This window comes from Hypanus sabinus, chromosome 10 (assembly GCF_030144855.1).
Source record: "Hypanus sabinus isolate sHypSab1 chromosome 10, sHypSab1.hap1, whole genome shotgun sequence".
In the NCBI taxonomy this organism is placed as follows: domain Eukaryota; kingdom Metazoa; phylum Chordata; class Chondrichthyes; order Myliobatiformes; family Dasyatidae; genus Hypanus; species Hypanus sabinus.
The window spans coordinates 77,892,016-77,905,414 of NC_082715.1; positions in this window are offsets into that span (position 1 = coordinate 77,892,016).

Genomic DNA, 13,399 nt, shown 5'->3' on the forward strand with positions numbered 1-13,399 from the left:
GGGCCCAAAACATCGACTGTTTGTTTCTCTCCATAGATGCTGCCTGACCTGCGGAGTTCCCCCAGCACTTTGTGTGTTTCAATATTTAGTGTGTTCAGACCACCCTTCTCAGTGACTTCAGCTCAAAACACCCATAAAGGGAGCACTGCACAATTGGGGGCTCTCTTTTTCACAGGAAGCACTGCCACTAATGAGAGATGCCACGACATTCTTTCCAATGGACCTTGGGGTCCAGGTCCATCGTCCATTGAAAGTGGTGATGCAATTGGATAGGGTAGTAATTAAGGACCTGGACCCATTGCAATCTGCCTATCACCACAACGGGACTACGGCAGACACAATCTCAATGGCTCTCCACATGGCTTTAGACCACCTGGACAACACTAACACCTGTGTCAGGATGCTGTCCATCGACTATAGCTCAGCATTTAACACCATCATTCCCACAATCCTGATTGAGAAGTTGCAGAACCTGGGCCTCTGTACCTCCCTCTGCAATTGGATCCTCGACTTCCTAACCGGAAGACCACAATCTGTGTGGATTGGTGATAACACATCCACCTCACTGATAATCAACACTGGCGCACCTCAGGGGTGTGTGCTTAGCCCACTGCTCTACTCTCTATATACACATGACTGTGTGGCTAGACATAGCTCAAATATCATCTATAAATTTGCTGATGATACTACCATTGGTGGTAGAATCTCAGGTGGTGGTGTGAGGGTGTACAGGAGTGAGATATGCCAACTAGTGGAGTGGTGTCACAGCAACAACCTGGCACTCAACGTCAGTAAGATGAAAGAGCTGATTGTGGACTTCAGGAAGGGTAAGACAAAGGAACACACACCAATCCTCATAGAGGGTCCAGAAGTGCAGAGAGTGAGCAGCTTCAAGTTCCTGGGTGTCAAGATCTCTGAGGATCTAACCTGGTCCCAACATATCAATATAGTTATAAAGAAGGCAAGACAGCAGCTATATTTTATTAGGAGTTTGAAGCAATTTGGTATGTCAACAAATACACTCAAAAACCTCTATAGATGTACCGTGGAGAGCATTCTGACAGGCTGCATCACTGTCTGGTATGGAGAGGCTACTGCACAGGACCGAAGGAAGCTGCAGAGGATTGTAAATCTACTCAGCTCCATCTTGGATACTAGCCTACAAATTCCCCAGGACATCTTCAGGGAGCAGTGTCTCCGAAAGGCAGCGTCCATTATTAAGGACCTCCAGCACCCAGGGCATGTCCTTTTCTCACTGTTATCATCAGGTAGGAGGTACAGAAGCCTGAAGGCACACACTCAGTGATTCAGGAACAGCTTCTTACCCTCTGCCATCAGATTCCTAAATGGACATTGAACCCTTGGACACTACCTCACTTTTTTTAAATATACAGTATTTCTATTTTTTTCATGTTTTAAAAAAATCTATTCAATATACTGTATATTGAATAGTATACTGTAATTGATTTACTTGTTTATTTATTATTATTTTTCTCTTCTATATTATGCATTGCATTGAACAGCTGCTGCTAAGTTAATAAATTTCTGGTAGCATGTCGGTGGTGATAAACCTGATTCTGATATGGTATGTTGTAACATGAACAAAGTCACTAGGGAGACACAGAAGCTAGTGGATACAAATGTGTTTTATTCAACAAAATTAGACATTCTCACAGGAAGGGGCCTGTTCGACCCAATATTACATGAAATTTTATTTGCTAAAGATCAAAGGACAATTCTATCGTTAACTAAGCTGCTTCCTTTGAATTACATATAATTTTCACACTTCCTTCTTTGCACCCACACTCTAGACACCCAAAATGAATATTAATCAGCAATGTCTGGTTTTCAGTTAACTGGTATCCACAGCTTCAGGAGACTTGTCCAGGACTGCATTTTAAATTTAATCTATTATCCACGTTCAGGTCTAAACATTGGTTGCTGAAGTTAATATGTTGCCATGTAATCTAACTCCAGAATACACCCTAACAGATATGCTTGTCTTCAGTGATTAGGCCATGTTGCAGCTGTATAAAACTCTGGTAAGACTGCACCTGAAGTAGAAACATAGAAAACTTACAGCACAATACAGGCCCGTCAGCCCACAAAGCTGTACCGAACATGTCCCTACCTTAGAAATTACCTCAGGTTACCCATAGCCCTCTATTTTTCTAAGCTGCATGTACCTATCCAGGAGCCTCTTAAAAGCTCCTATTGTATCCACCTCCATCACAGTCACTGGCAGCCCATTCCACGCACTCACCGCTCTCTGTATAAAAATCTTACCCCTGACATCTCCTCTGTATCTACTTCTAAACTACTTAAAACTGTGCCCTCTTGTGTTAACCATTACAGTCCTGGGAAAAAGCCTCTTGACTATTGTCATGGTTACTTGAAATGACCTGGAGACACAGACAATTCTTCAAGAAAATTAAACCTTTATTTGCAAACAAAGGCTGAGGCAATCAATGAACTTGTCACCGAAAGCCCGCTGAGCTCCGGTGTACAGCATTCTTTATAGTAATTTCTTATCTCAGTTACATATCGGTTTTATTAGCATACCCAATCGATTTTTAGTTGCACATCATCTATATATGAATTAATTAATCGCTTTTGCCTAGCCCGCGGTGCGCCACCATTATGTACCACCCGTTCGCATTGGGACCTGAGCCTTTGCCAAGATTATGTTCTCCAGACATCCCCCCTCACATTACATTCCCGCTCGCAGCATCTTGCCCGCCACTATTATCTCATACTGAACAAAGGCTGAGTGTAATACATGGGATATATCTCAGCTAACAGTGCTGCAAAACAACAGGTGTTCTGTAAGTGCCATAACAAGCAGCTAAAAGAGTACAAAGTATCTAGTGAAAACAACACATAACAAAATGTGTCTAGAAAATAGTGCATATTAATATTTGGTACCTAGAAGTGATTACATAGTATAGTAAATAGCTAATACATAGTGATTATATTTCAGGTATATACATATAGTGGTTATGTCAGGTATATTTCTCAATACTATCCACATGATCAATGCCCCTCATCACCTTATACACCTCTATCAGGTCACCTCTCATCCTTTGTCACTCCAAGGAGAAAAGGCCAAGTTCGCTCAACCTATTCTCATAAGGTATGCCCCCCAATCTAGGCAACATCCTCATAGATCTCCTCTGCACCCTTTCTATGGTTTCCGCATCCTTCCTGTTGTAAGGTGACCAGAATTGAGCACAGTATTCCAAATGGGGTTTGACCAAGGTCCTATATAGCTGTAACAGTACCTCTCAGCTCTTGAACTCAATCCCACGGTTGACAAAGGCCAATACATCATATGCCTTCTTAACCACACAGTTAACATGCGCAGCAGCTTTGAGTATCCTATGGACTCAGACTCCAAGATCCTCCACACTCCCAAGAGTCTTACCATTATTAGTATATTCTACCATCATGTTTGACCTACCAACAGGTCAAATATGAGTATTGCATTCACTTCTGGCCATCCCAATATAGAAGGACATGGAGGCTTTGCAGAGGGTGCAAAGGAATTTTACCAAAGGGAGTGAGCTATCAGGAGAGGTTGGGCAACCTTGGGTTGTTTTATCTGGAGCTTGGCAGGCCAAGGGGAGCCCAGATAGAAGTTTATAAACTTCTGAGAGGCATAAAAAGGGTAAATAGTCAAGAGTTTTCTTCCTGGAGAAGAGGTGTCAAATTCTAGAAGTCATACCTCTAAGGGTAAAGTTTTAAGGAGATGTTCTTTCCATTGAGTAGTGGGCACATGGAAAACACCACAGTTGGGAGTGGTAGAAACAGAGAAAATGATGGAATAGTGATGTAGACGCGATAGGCCAAATGGGCCAATTCTGCTCCTTTGTCTCATGTCCTTTCACTAAAGGGCAAAAGGTGCATGCTAACTGACCTTAAGATGAATTTTCTTGCAGGCATTTACAGGAAAATGAAGAAATATAATGGAATTTATGAAAAACTATATGTAAACAAGGACTGACAAACAAGCACTGTGCAAAGAAGACAACTTGCGCAGTAAAAAGTAACAGTGAGAACATGAGTTGCAGAGGCCTTGAAAGTGAGTCCATAGGTTTGGTATCAGTTCAGAGTTGAGGTGAGTGAAGTTATCCACGCTGGTTCAGGTGCCGAATGGTTGTCGGGTAATAACTGTCCCTGAACCTGGTGGTGTGGGACCTAAGGCTCCTGTACTTCCTGCTTGATTTTGATGGTGGTACCGAGAAGAGAGAATGGGCTGAAGGGACTGTACTCTTTTATGTTCAATGTTCCAGGTTCTTCCAGAGAAGGCTTTGCTGTCCTGACATACACATGTCCTTTCACTAAAGGGTAAAAGATGCAAGTTAACTGATGGTAATTATGTTGTAGTTTGTGAGGTTTCACACCGATTATATGTGCTAAATTTCATGCACTTGAAGTACTTCTCACACTGGGAGCTTGCTGAAGTCACAAAGGGCAATGCAGAACTTGGTTGCTTATTTGGAGAAGTCCCTCCAGGTCTGCAGGCCAGTGGGTTTTAATCTGTGAGGTTCACTACATAGCTGCCACCACTAACACAGGATGGGCAGTACTGGATCAAGGCATTTGACTCTGTGCCAATGAAGCTTGAGCCAGTTCACAATTTCCTGCTTTGGCTTCTTTTGCGTTAAGGGTTTTACACGACTGAACGGGTTTTGACTGAAGGAAGGTAGATTGTTCAGATCGTGTTGTGAACGCAGTGCTTCCTGTGTTGCAGAAGCAGGATGGAGCAACTTCTTTTTTTGACAAAACAAGATAAAGCAGGCATGATATTGAGGCCCTTTTGATCGAAAGGTCAGGCTGGCCCAATGCGGGGCTTGATATTTTAGATGCTAAATATCAAAATACAATTCCATATTTACAATGCACCCACAATGCTTTTTTTGAAACTACACACAAACTTCACACTTCCCGATTGGCACCCACACCACAGGCATCTGAATATATTTTAATCAGCATTGCCCGGTCTGTGACTCAGGGCTTTTAGGAACCTATTGTTCAGAGCCGCACGTTAATTGAAATCTACAGTTTATATTTAGATTTGAAGACTGGAGGCTGAAGTCATTTGCTAAATGTAAGTGTGCTAAACCCATAAGCCACTCTAACAGAGGATCAGAACCCCTGAGTGCTCGCGCTCTTATTAATAAGTAACTGGGGCCACTGTTCAGCAGAACAGCACAGGGTGTCGGGAGTTCTCTGATGCCGTTTCACCAAGGCCACGTAGACCCAGTCCCCTCGAGGCAACCCTGGTCCAAGCAGCTGAACAGCAGAGGTAAAGCACTGTACTGCTGCCACAAAGCAAAACATTTCACGACATATGTCAGTGCTGATAAACCAAATTCTGATTCAGTTGACAAAGTGAAGAATCAAGGGGATATGAAGTATCTAGTTGGTTTATACGAGCCAGCATCCCTCTATCCTTCAGTCCAGTTGGAAGCTCTCAATCCATTTCCCTCCACTGATGCTGCCAACTACCTCCGGCATTCTGTTTGTTCCATCTGAAAAGTCGATGAGCATCGGGGAATTGCACACTGGGCTCCGTCCTTTCACTGGCATGGACAGAGTGGTGAGGGTCAGTTTATTCACCCTGCAATGTGAGAGGCTGAGGCTGATGGAGGTTTATGAATTTTAAAGGGCTACAGGAAGGATAATTTTGCCCAGGGCAGGGTATTTAGAACTAGAGGGACCCAAAGAAGGGCCACACCTGAAACACTGACTGATTATTCCTCTGTGTAGATGCTCCCTGAGCTGCTGAGCTCCGCCTTGTGTGCTAAGTTCAAACTCAACATCATTCTGGATTTACAGCAGGATCATTTGTGTTTAAGAATCTATCAGTCTGCCTTAAGTACATCTGATGATTTGGCCTCCACTGCCCTCTGTGACAATTTCTTCCAAAGATTCATCAACCTCTCGCTGAAGAAATTCCTCCTCATCTCTGTTTCTTTATTCTGAAGCTGTTTACTTCGATCCTGCACTCTCCCATCAATAGGCACATCCTTTCCATGTCCACTCGATCTACACCCTTTGGTAATGTATGTACCAGAAGACCACTTTGAAACTACACTAAAATGCCATGTCCGTTTAGAGCAAAGATGAGGAAGGATGTTTTTTAGCCTGACGGTGGTGAATTTGTGGAATCTGTTGCCACAGATGGCTGTGGAGGCCAAGTCATTGGGCATATTTAAAGCAGAAGTTGATGGGTTCTTGATTAGTAAGGTAGTCAAAGGTTAGAGGGAGAAGGCAGGAGAATGGGATTGAGTGGGATAATAAATCAGCCATGGTGGACTCAATGGGCCAAATGATCTCATTATGCTCCTCTAAATCTATCTGTCAAACTGCATTTCAAATTATCGTAACTTTAAAACTCACTCGAAGGTTTACCTTCAATCAAAACTTAGTCAGAATAATAGTATCACACCGACCTCCAAAAAGATGGATTCCTCAAGTTCATGATTGCAAAGTTCATAACTAAAAATCTTAGATGTCCTGTCTAAGATGCAAGAATTTCTCTCATTCACTACATTGGCCAGAATTGGGCATGACATATGTGGAGTTTGTGTCTGTACTACTTCTCCCACCAGGTAGGGTTATTATCAATACTCTAAGGATGCTTCTGAGTCTAGGACAAGAGGGTACAGCCTCAGGATAGCTGGGAACTGGAGTGGAGGAGGAGAGAAAAAAGGATCAGCCATCATTGAATGGCGGACCAGACTTGATGGGCCAGATGGCCTAATTCTGCTCCTATGTCTTATGGTCTTATATGCCTATATGGAAGGAGGTGTAAGTTGCTCCTTCCTTCTGCGAGTCTTTAGGTCACCCTTCGGCAAAGTGTAGCACCTGCTTAGCCCCCCCCATCGGGGACACGTGGAGCCATGGGAGCAGGTGCTGGGTGGTCGTATGAGCAGCTGATGCACATCACTAGTCCTGGAGGGCCAAGGCACTGGTGACCCTTGTTTCCATCCAAGGGGTCAGTGTGGACATAGTGGAGGATTACAAATACCTGGGGATATGAATTGACAATAAACTGGACTGGCCAAAGAAAATTCAAAGCCGTTTCTATTTCCTGAGGAGACTGAGGTCCTTTAACATCTGCTGGACAATGCTAAGGATGTTTTACGAGTCTGTGGTGGCCAGTGCTATCATATTTGCTGTTGTGTGCTGGGGCAGCAGGCTGAGGGTGGCAGACACCAACAGAATCAACAAACTCATTCGCAAGGCCAGTGATGTTGTGGGGGTGGAACTGGACTCTCTGACGGTGGTGTCTGAAAAGAGGATGCTGTCCAAGTTGCTTGCCACCTTGGACAATGTCTCCCATCCACTCCATAATGTCCTGGTCAGGCACAGGAGTACATTCAGCCAGAGACTCATTCCACCGAGATGCAACACTGAGCGTCATAGGAAGTCATTCCTGCCTGTGGCCATCAAACTTTACAACTCCTCCCTCGGAGTGTCAGACACCCTGAGCCAATAGGCTAATCCTGGTCTTAATTCCACTTGGCATAATTTACTTATTATCATTTAATTATTTATGGTTTTATTTTGCTATATTTCTACTCTATTCTTGGTTGGTGCAACTGTAACAAAACCCAATTTCCCTCGGGATCAATAAAGTCTGTCTGCCTGTCTGTGTCTGTTATGGGACCACTAAAGCCAGTCAGACAATCTCTGAAAAGTAAAGACACTACCCAGAAGAAAGCAATGTCAGACCACTTCTGTAGAAAAACTTGCCAACAATAATCATGGTCAAGGAAAGACATCAAAAGTAAAGATGAAAGGGTGCATGTGCTCACTGAATTATATCATGTTGTTGTCCTTTCTTTAGACCCCAATACATTTCTTCAGGAAACAAGAATAATGAATACTGAAGAAAATGAATTTAAACAGCATGGAACCAGAGCAATTTCCAACTCTAACCCAATTATGCCTTGAAAAGTTTGGCTGATTTTAAATGACACTGAAACTTGGAATTTGGGTTTCACATCTTATCCCTGGAAAACAAATTATTATTCTTCACAATAGTCAGGAAGTCTTGTGAAAAGGATCAAGGATCAACTTTAATGACTATATATATACATTAATTAGTTATTTGCTGTGGTGAGTCAGAGCAACATGCAACAAAAGACAACACTGGACAAGTATAAAGAATTATATAAAATTAAGGATAAAGTACGGATATGGAATAAAATGTTCATAATACATAAATACAGGCATTATTTACAATGGAAACAACACTGTAAAAAGTGCTTTAAAGTGTTTACAATGCAATGTAATAGATAGAGTAATAGATAGAGAAGATACATAAATACATAAATAGATAGAGTAATAGATAGAGAAGATACATAAATACAGGCATTATTTACAATGGAAACAACACTGTAAAAAGTGCTTTAAAGTGTTTACAATGCAATGTAATAGATAGAGAAGAGGCAGGTTAATCAGATGAACTTTTAAGATGGCGAGAAGTTTTTGTTTTAATAGTCCTATAAGCACTTCCAGAAGGGAGTGTTTGGAAAAGGAAGTTTGCTGGGTGGGTAATGTCTGCAATGATTTTGCCTGCCTGCCTGCTTCCTTGTCCTGGACACATACAAATCCTGCCATATGTGTCCAAGACAAGGAAACCTGCCAATTTTTTCAATTTGGAATATCTTTGGTTCACGTTTTCTTCCAGCAGCTGATTTAAAAATGCAAACATTTAATAAATATACATTTTACTCTCTACCTTCACAAGCTCACAGGGCTAGCTGCAGTGAAGCATCCCCACAGCATGATGCAGCTACCACCATGCTTCACGGTAGGGAGGGTGTGTTTTTGATGATGTGTGGTGTTTGACTTATGCCAAACATAGTGTTTACTCTGAAGGCCAAAAATCTCAGTTGTTGTTTCATCAGACTATAGAACCTTCTTCCTGCTGACTTCAGAGTTACCCACATGACTTCTGTCAAACTCTAGCCAAGATTTCATGTGAGTCTTTTTCAACAGTGGCTTTCTCTTTTTTCACTTTCCCATAAAGCTGTGACTGATGAAGCACCCGGGCAACAGTTGTTGTATATGCAATCTCTCCCATCTCAGCCACTGAAGTTTGTAACTCCTCCACAGTTGTCATAGGTCTCTTGGTGGCCCTCCTCACTAGTCTCCTTCTTGCATGCTCACTCAGTTTTTGAGGATATCCTGCTCCAGGTCAGATTTACAGCTCTGCCATATTCTTTATATTTCTTGTTGATTGACTTAACTGTACTCCAAGAGATGTTCAGTGACTTGGAAATTTTCCTGTATCCATCTCCTGGTGTGTGCTTTTCAATAACCTTTTTGCAGAGTTACTTAGAGTGATCTTTTCTCTTCATGGTGTAGTTTTTGCCAGGATGCTGACTCACCAGCAGTTGGAGCTTTCAGACACAGGTGTATTTTTACTACAAACAATTGAAACATCTTGACTGCACACAGGTCTCCAAAAACAGATCTCCAGTTAATTAATTACGTGACTTCTAAAACCAACTGGCCACGCCAGTGATGATTGAGTGTGTCATATTAAAGTGGGGTGAATACTTAAGCAATCAATTATTTTGTGTTTTATATTTGTAATTAATGTAGATCACTTTGTCGAGATCTGTTTTCACTTTGATATGACAGACTTTTTCTGTTGATCAGTGTAAAAAAAAGCCAAATTAAATTCACTGTGATTCAATGTTGTAAAACAATAAAACATGAAAACTTCTAAGGGGGACGGCTGAATACTTTTTATAGGTACTGTAAGTAAGTTCACCTCCAATAACAAAGGAATAAGTTAATAAATTGCCTTCAACTGTCAATTGAGCAGTAGCTGATACTGAATATTACTTGTTCCATGGAAAATAAGTTAAGGAACATCAAAGATCATATCAACATGGAGTGCTGATAGATCATATGCATTTTATTTATTCATTTCTTAAGTACACCGTACAAGTGTACGTATATCTTGTATATGACTCAGACTGTGTTGGTCACTGATGCAAAAACAATACATTTGACTAAACGTTTCAATATTTTAATGTATACTGACAAATAAGACTAATCATACATGTATGTTTAATTTACTGAGCAAAAGGGTGGTTCACAATTTCACATCATAAATTAACCTCACTGAGAACCAACAGTGAAAAGAGTGAGCAGTTGCAAGTTCCTGCACGTCAACGTCTCTGAAGATCTACCCTGGGCCCAATGTATTGATGCAATTACAAGGAAAGCACGTCAGCAGCTTTGAGAGTTTCAGGAGATTTGGTATGCCACCAATGACACCAGCAAATTCCTACAGATGTACAGTACTGTGGAGTGTATTCTGACCAGGGTTGCATCACTGTCAGGTATGTGGGGGCGGGGTGGGCACTGGATCAGAAAAAGCTGAAGGAAGTTGCACAATCAGCTACCTCCATCGTGGACACTAGACTCCCTACCATTGAGAACATCTTCAAAAGGCAATGCCTCAGAAACGCGGCATCTATTGGTAAGGAATCCCTATCGGCCAGGACATGCCCTCTTCTCATTGCTACCATCAGGGATGAGGTAAAGGAGCCTGAAGACACACACTCTATGTCTTAGAAACAGCTTCTTCCCATCCGCCATCAGATTTCTGAACAATGAACCAACCCATGAACACTCCCTCATTATTTTTATTCTTTTTTTATACTATTTATTTAATTTGTCTGTATATTTCTAACTGTACTTTATAATCTTTTTATGTATTGCACTGTGCTGCTGCCACAAAACAACAAGTTTCATGACAAATGTCAGCGATATTCAACCTGACCCTGATTCTTCACAGAAATTATTGGTCCTTTTAACCTCTTTATGTTTTCGGAATTGTATCTACTTCTTGACTTGAATAAGGTGTCATTCTCAAAGTCAAAGTAAATTTATCATCAAAGTTCATATATGTCACCACATACAACCCTGAGATTCATTTTCTTGTGGGCATTCACAGTAAGTACACGATTGAATCAGTGAAAACTGCACACAAGGCAGACAAACAACCAAAGTACAAGAGACAACAAACTGTGCAAATACAAAACCAACAAATAATAATAATAATAATAATATGTAAGTAACTAAATAAATAAGCAGCAAATATTGAGAACATGAGATGAAGAGTCCTTGAAAGTGAGTCCGTAGGTTGTGGGAATAGTTCAGTGTTGGGGTGAGGGAAGTTATTTCCTCTAGTTTAAGAGCCTGGACGTTGAGGGGGAATAACTGTTCCTGAACCTAGTGGTGTAGCTCCTGAGGCTCCGGTACGTCCTTCATGATGACAGCAGTAAGTAGAGAGGATTGCCTGGATTGTGGGGTCCTTGATGATGGATGCTGCTCTCCATGTAGATGTGCTCAGTGGTGGGAAGGGCTTTACCCATCACGGACTGGGATGTACCTTCCTCTTTTGTGAGTTTTTTCATTCAAAGGAATTGGTGCTTCCATACTAGGCTGTGATGTAGCCAGTCCGTATACTCTCCACCACACATCTATAGAAATTTCTCAGTTTTAGGTGACATGCCAGATCTTTGCAAACTTCTTAGCAGAGCTGTTGCTGTGCTTTCTTCGTAATTGCACTTACATGCTGGGCCCAGGACAGATTCTCTGAAATGATAACACTGAGGAATTTAATATTACTGACCCTCTCAGCCTCTGATCTCCCAATGACAATGGGCTCATAGACCTCCAGTTTCCTCCAGCATTTTGTGTGTGTTGTTCCTCCATTTAATCTCATTTTGGTAGAATCTTGATCTAATTGTTTGACAATCTCCATTGGGTCAACTTTCTGCAGTGCATTCCCCTGCATATGTTGGTAGGGTTCAAGTGATTTATATGCAGACCCTTAGCTTACCTCCTGTTTTCACAAGATAAATCTTTGCACTGCATGTTTTCACTGTTGCTTCAATGTCCTTTTCCTCAATCTCAGGCATTAATGCTTATTAACACTTGAAATTTATCACCTTGTTTTGATTTGCTTCTTTCCCCAACTTGAGTAATGATTTTGTTTCTGTCTCAGAAACTTCTTGCCTCCAGCTTTGGATGAATGAAGATCAATTATATTCAGTGTCTTTTGTGCATTTATGTGAATAATATTGCTTAAAAGCTGAATGGCACTTGGTATTGAGCACAAAAGTTTGGAAGTTCTATCAGAATTAAGTTTATTTTCACTGACATACATTGTGAAATTTGTTGTCTTGTGATAACAGTACAGGGCAACACATAAAAATACTCTAAGTTACAATAAGAAATGTATTTTTTAAAAATAGTGCAAAATGAGACAAAATACTGTGGAAGTGTTCATGGATTCATGGACCATTCTGAAATCTAATGGCAGAGGGGAGGAAGCATTCAGTGTGTGTCTTCAGGCTCCTGTATCTTCTCCCTTGCATCCATGGATCAATGGTGGGCAACAGATCTGTGTAAACAATGAAGGGAATAATCCACCTCACAGACCACCCACCCTGGCTACCGATAATTCACCATCTGCCCCATTTGAGTGTTGATGAATGAGATTAGTTTCATTCATTTGACTATTGACTCACTTCCAAGGACTCTACAGCTCAATATTATTTATTTACCTTTTTTAATGTATTATTGGCATGGTTTGTCTTCATTTGCATGTTGGAAAAAAATAAGAATGGAGTGAAGAAAAGGTAAGTGCAAAAGAGTAAAAGACTACAAGGCTTTAAAAGTGCAATGAGTGTAAGGGCACTTTACTTAAATGCCCATAGTATTCGAAGCAAGGTCAGTGAACTTGTGGCACAAATCAGTACAAAGGTTTATGATCACAGAGGTGTGGTTGCAGGGTGGAGAGGATTGGGAATTAAATATCCAAGGAGATCAGGTAATATGGAAGGATAGGCAGGAAGGTAAGGGAGGTGGTCACTCTCTTAATTAAAGATGAGATCAGGGCAATAGTGAGAGACAATATAAGATCTAAGGAGCAGAATGTTGAATCTATCTGCGTTGAGATTAGGAATAGTAAAGGGAAAAAAATCACTGGTGGGGGTTGTCTATTGGCCACCAAATAATAACATACAGTGGCACAGGCAATAAACAGAGGTATGTAAGAATGGAACAGCAGTTATCATGGGGGACTTAAACTTGCACAAGGATTGGGTGAATCAAGTTGGTCAAGGCAGTCTTGAGGAGGACTTCATGGAATGAAACATAGAAAACCTACAACACAATACAGGCCCTTTGGTCCACAAAGAATCTGTGATGGCTTTCTTGAACAGCATGTTACTGAACCTACAAAGGAACATGCTATCTTAGATCTGGTCTCCCCTGCAATGTGACAGGTAAAATTAGTGATCTTGTAGTTAGGGATCCTCTTGGAAAGAGTGATCACAGTATGATTGAGTTTCTC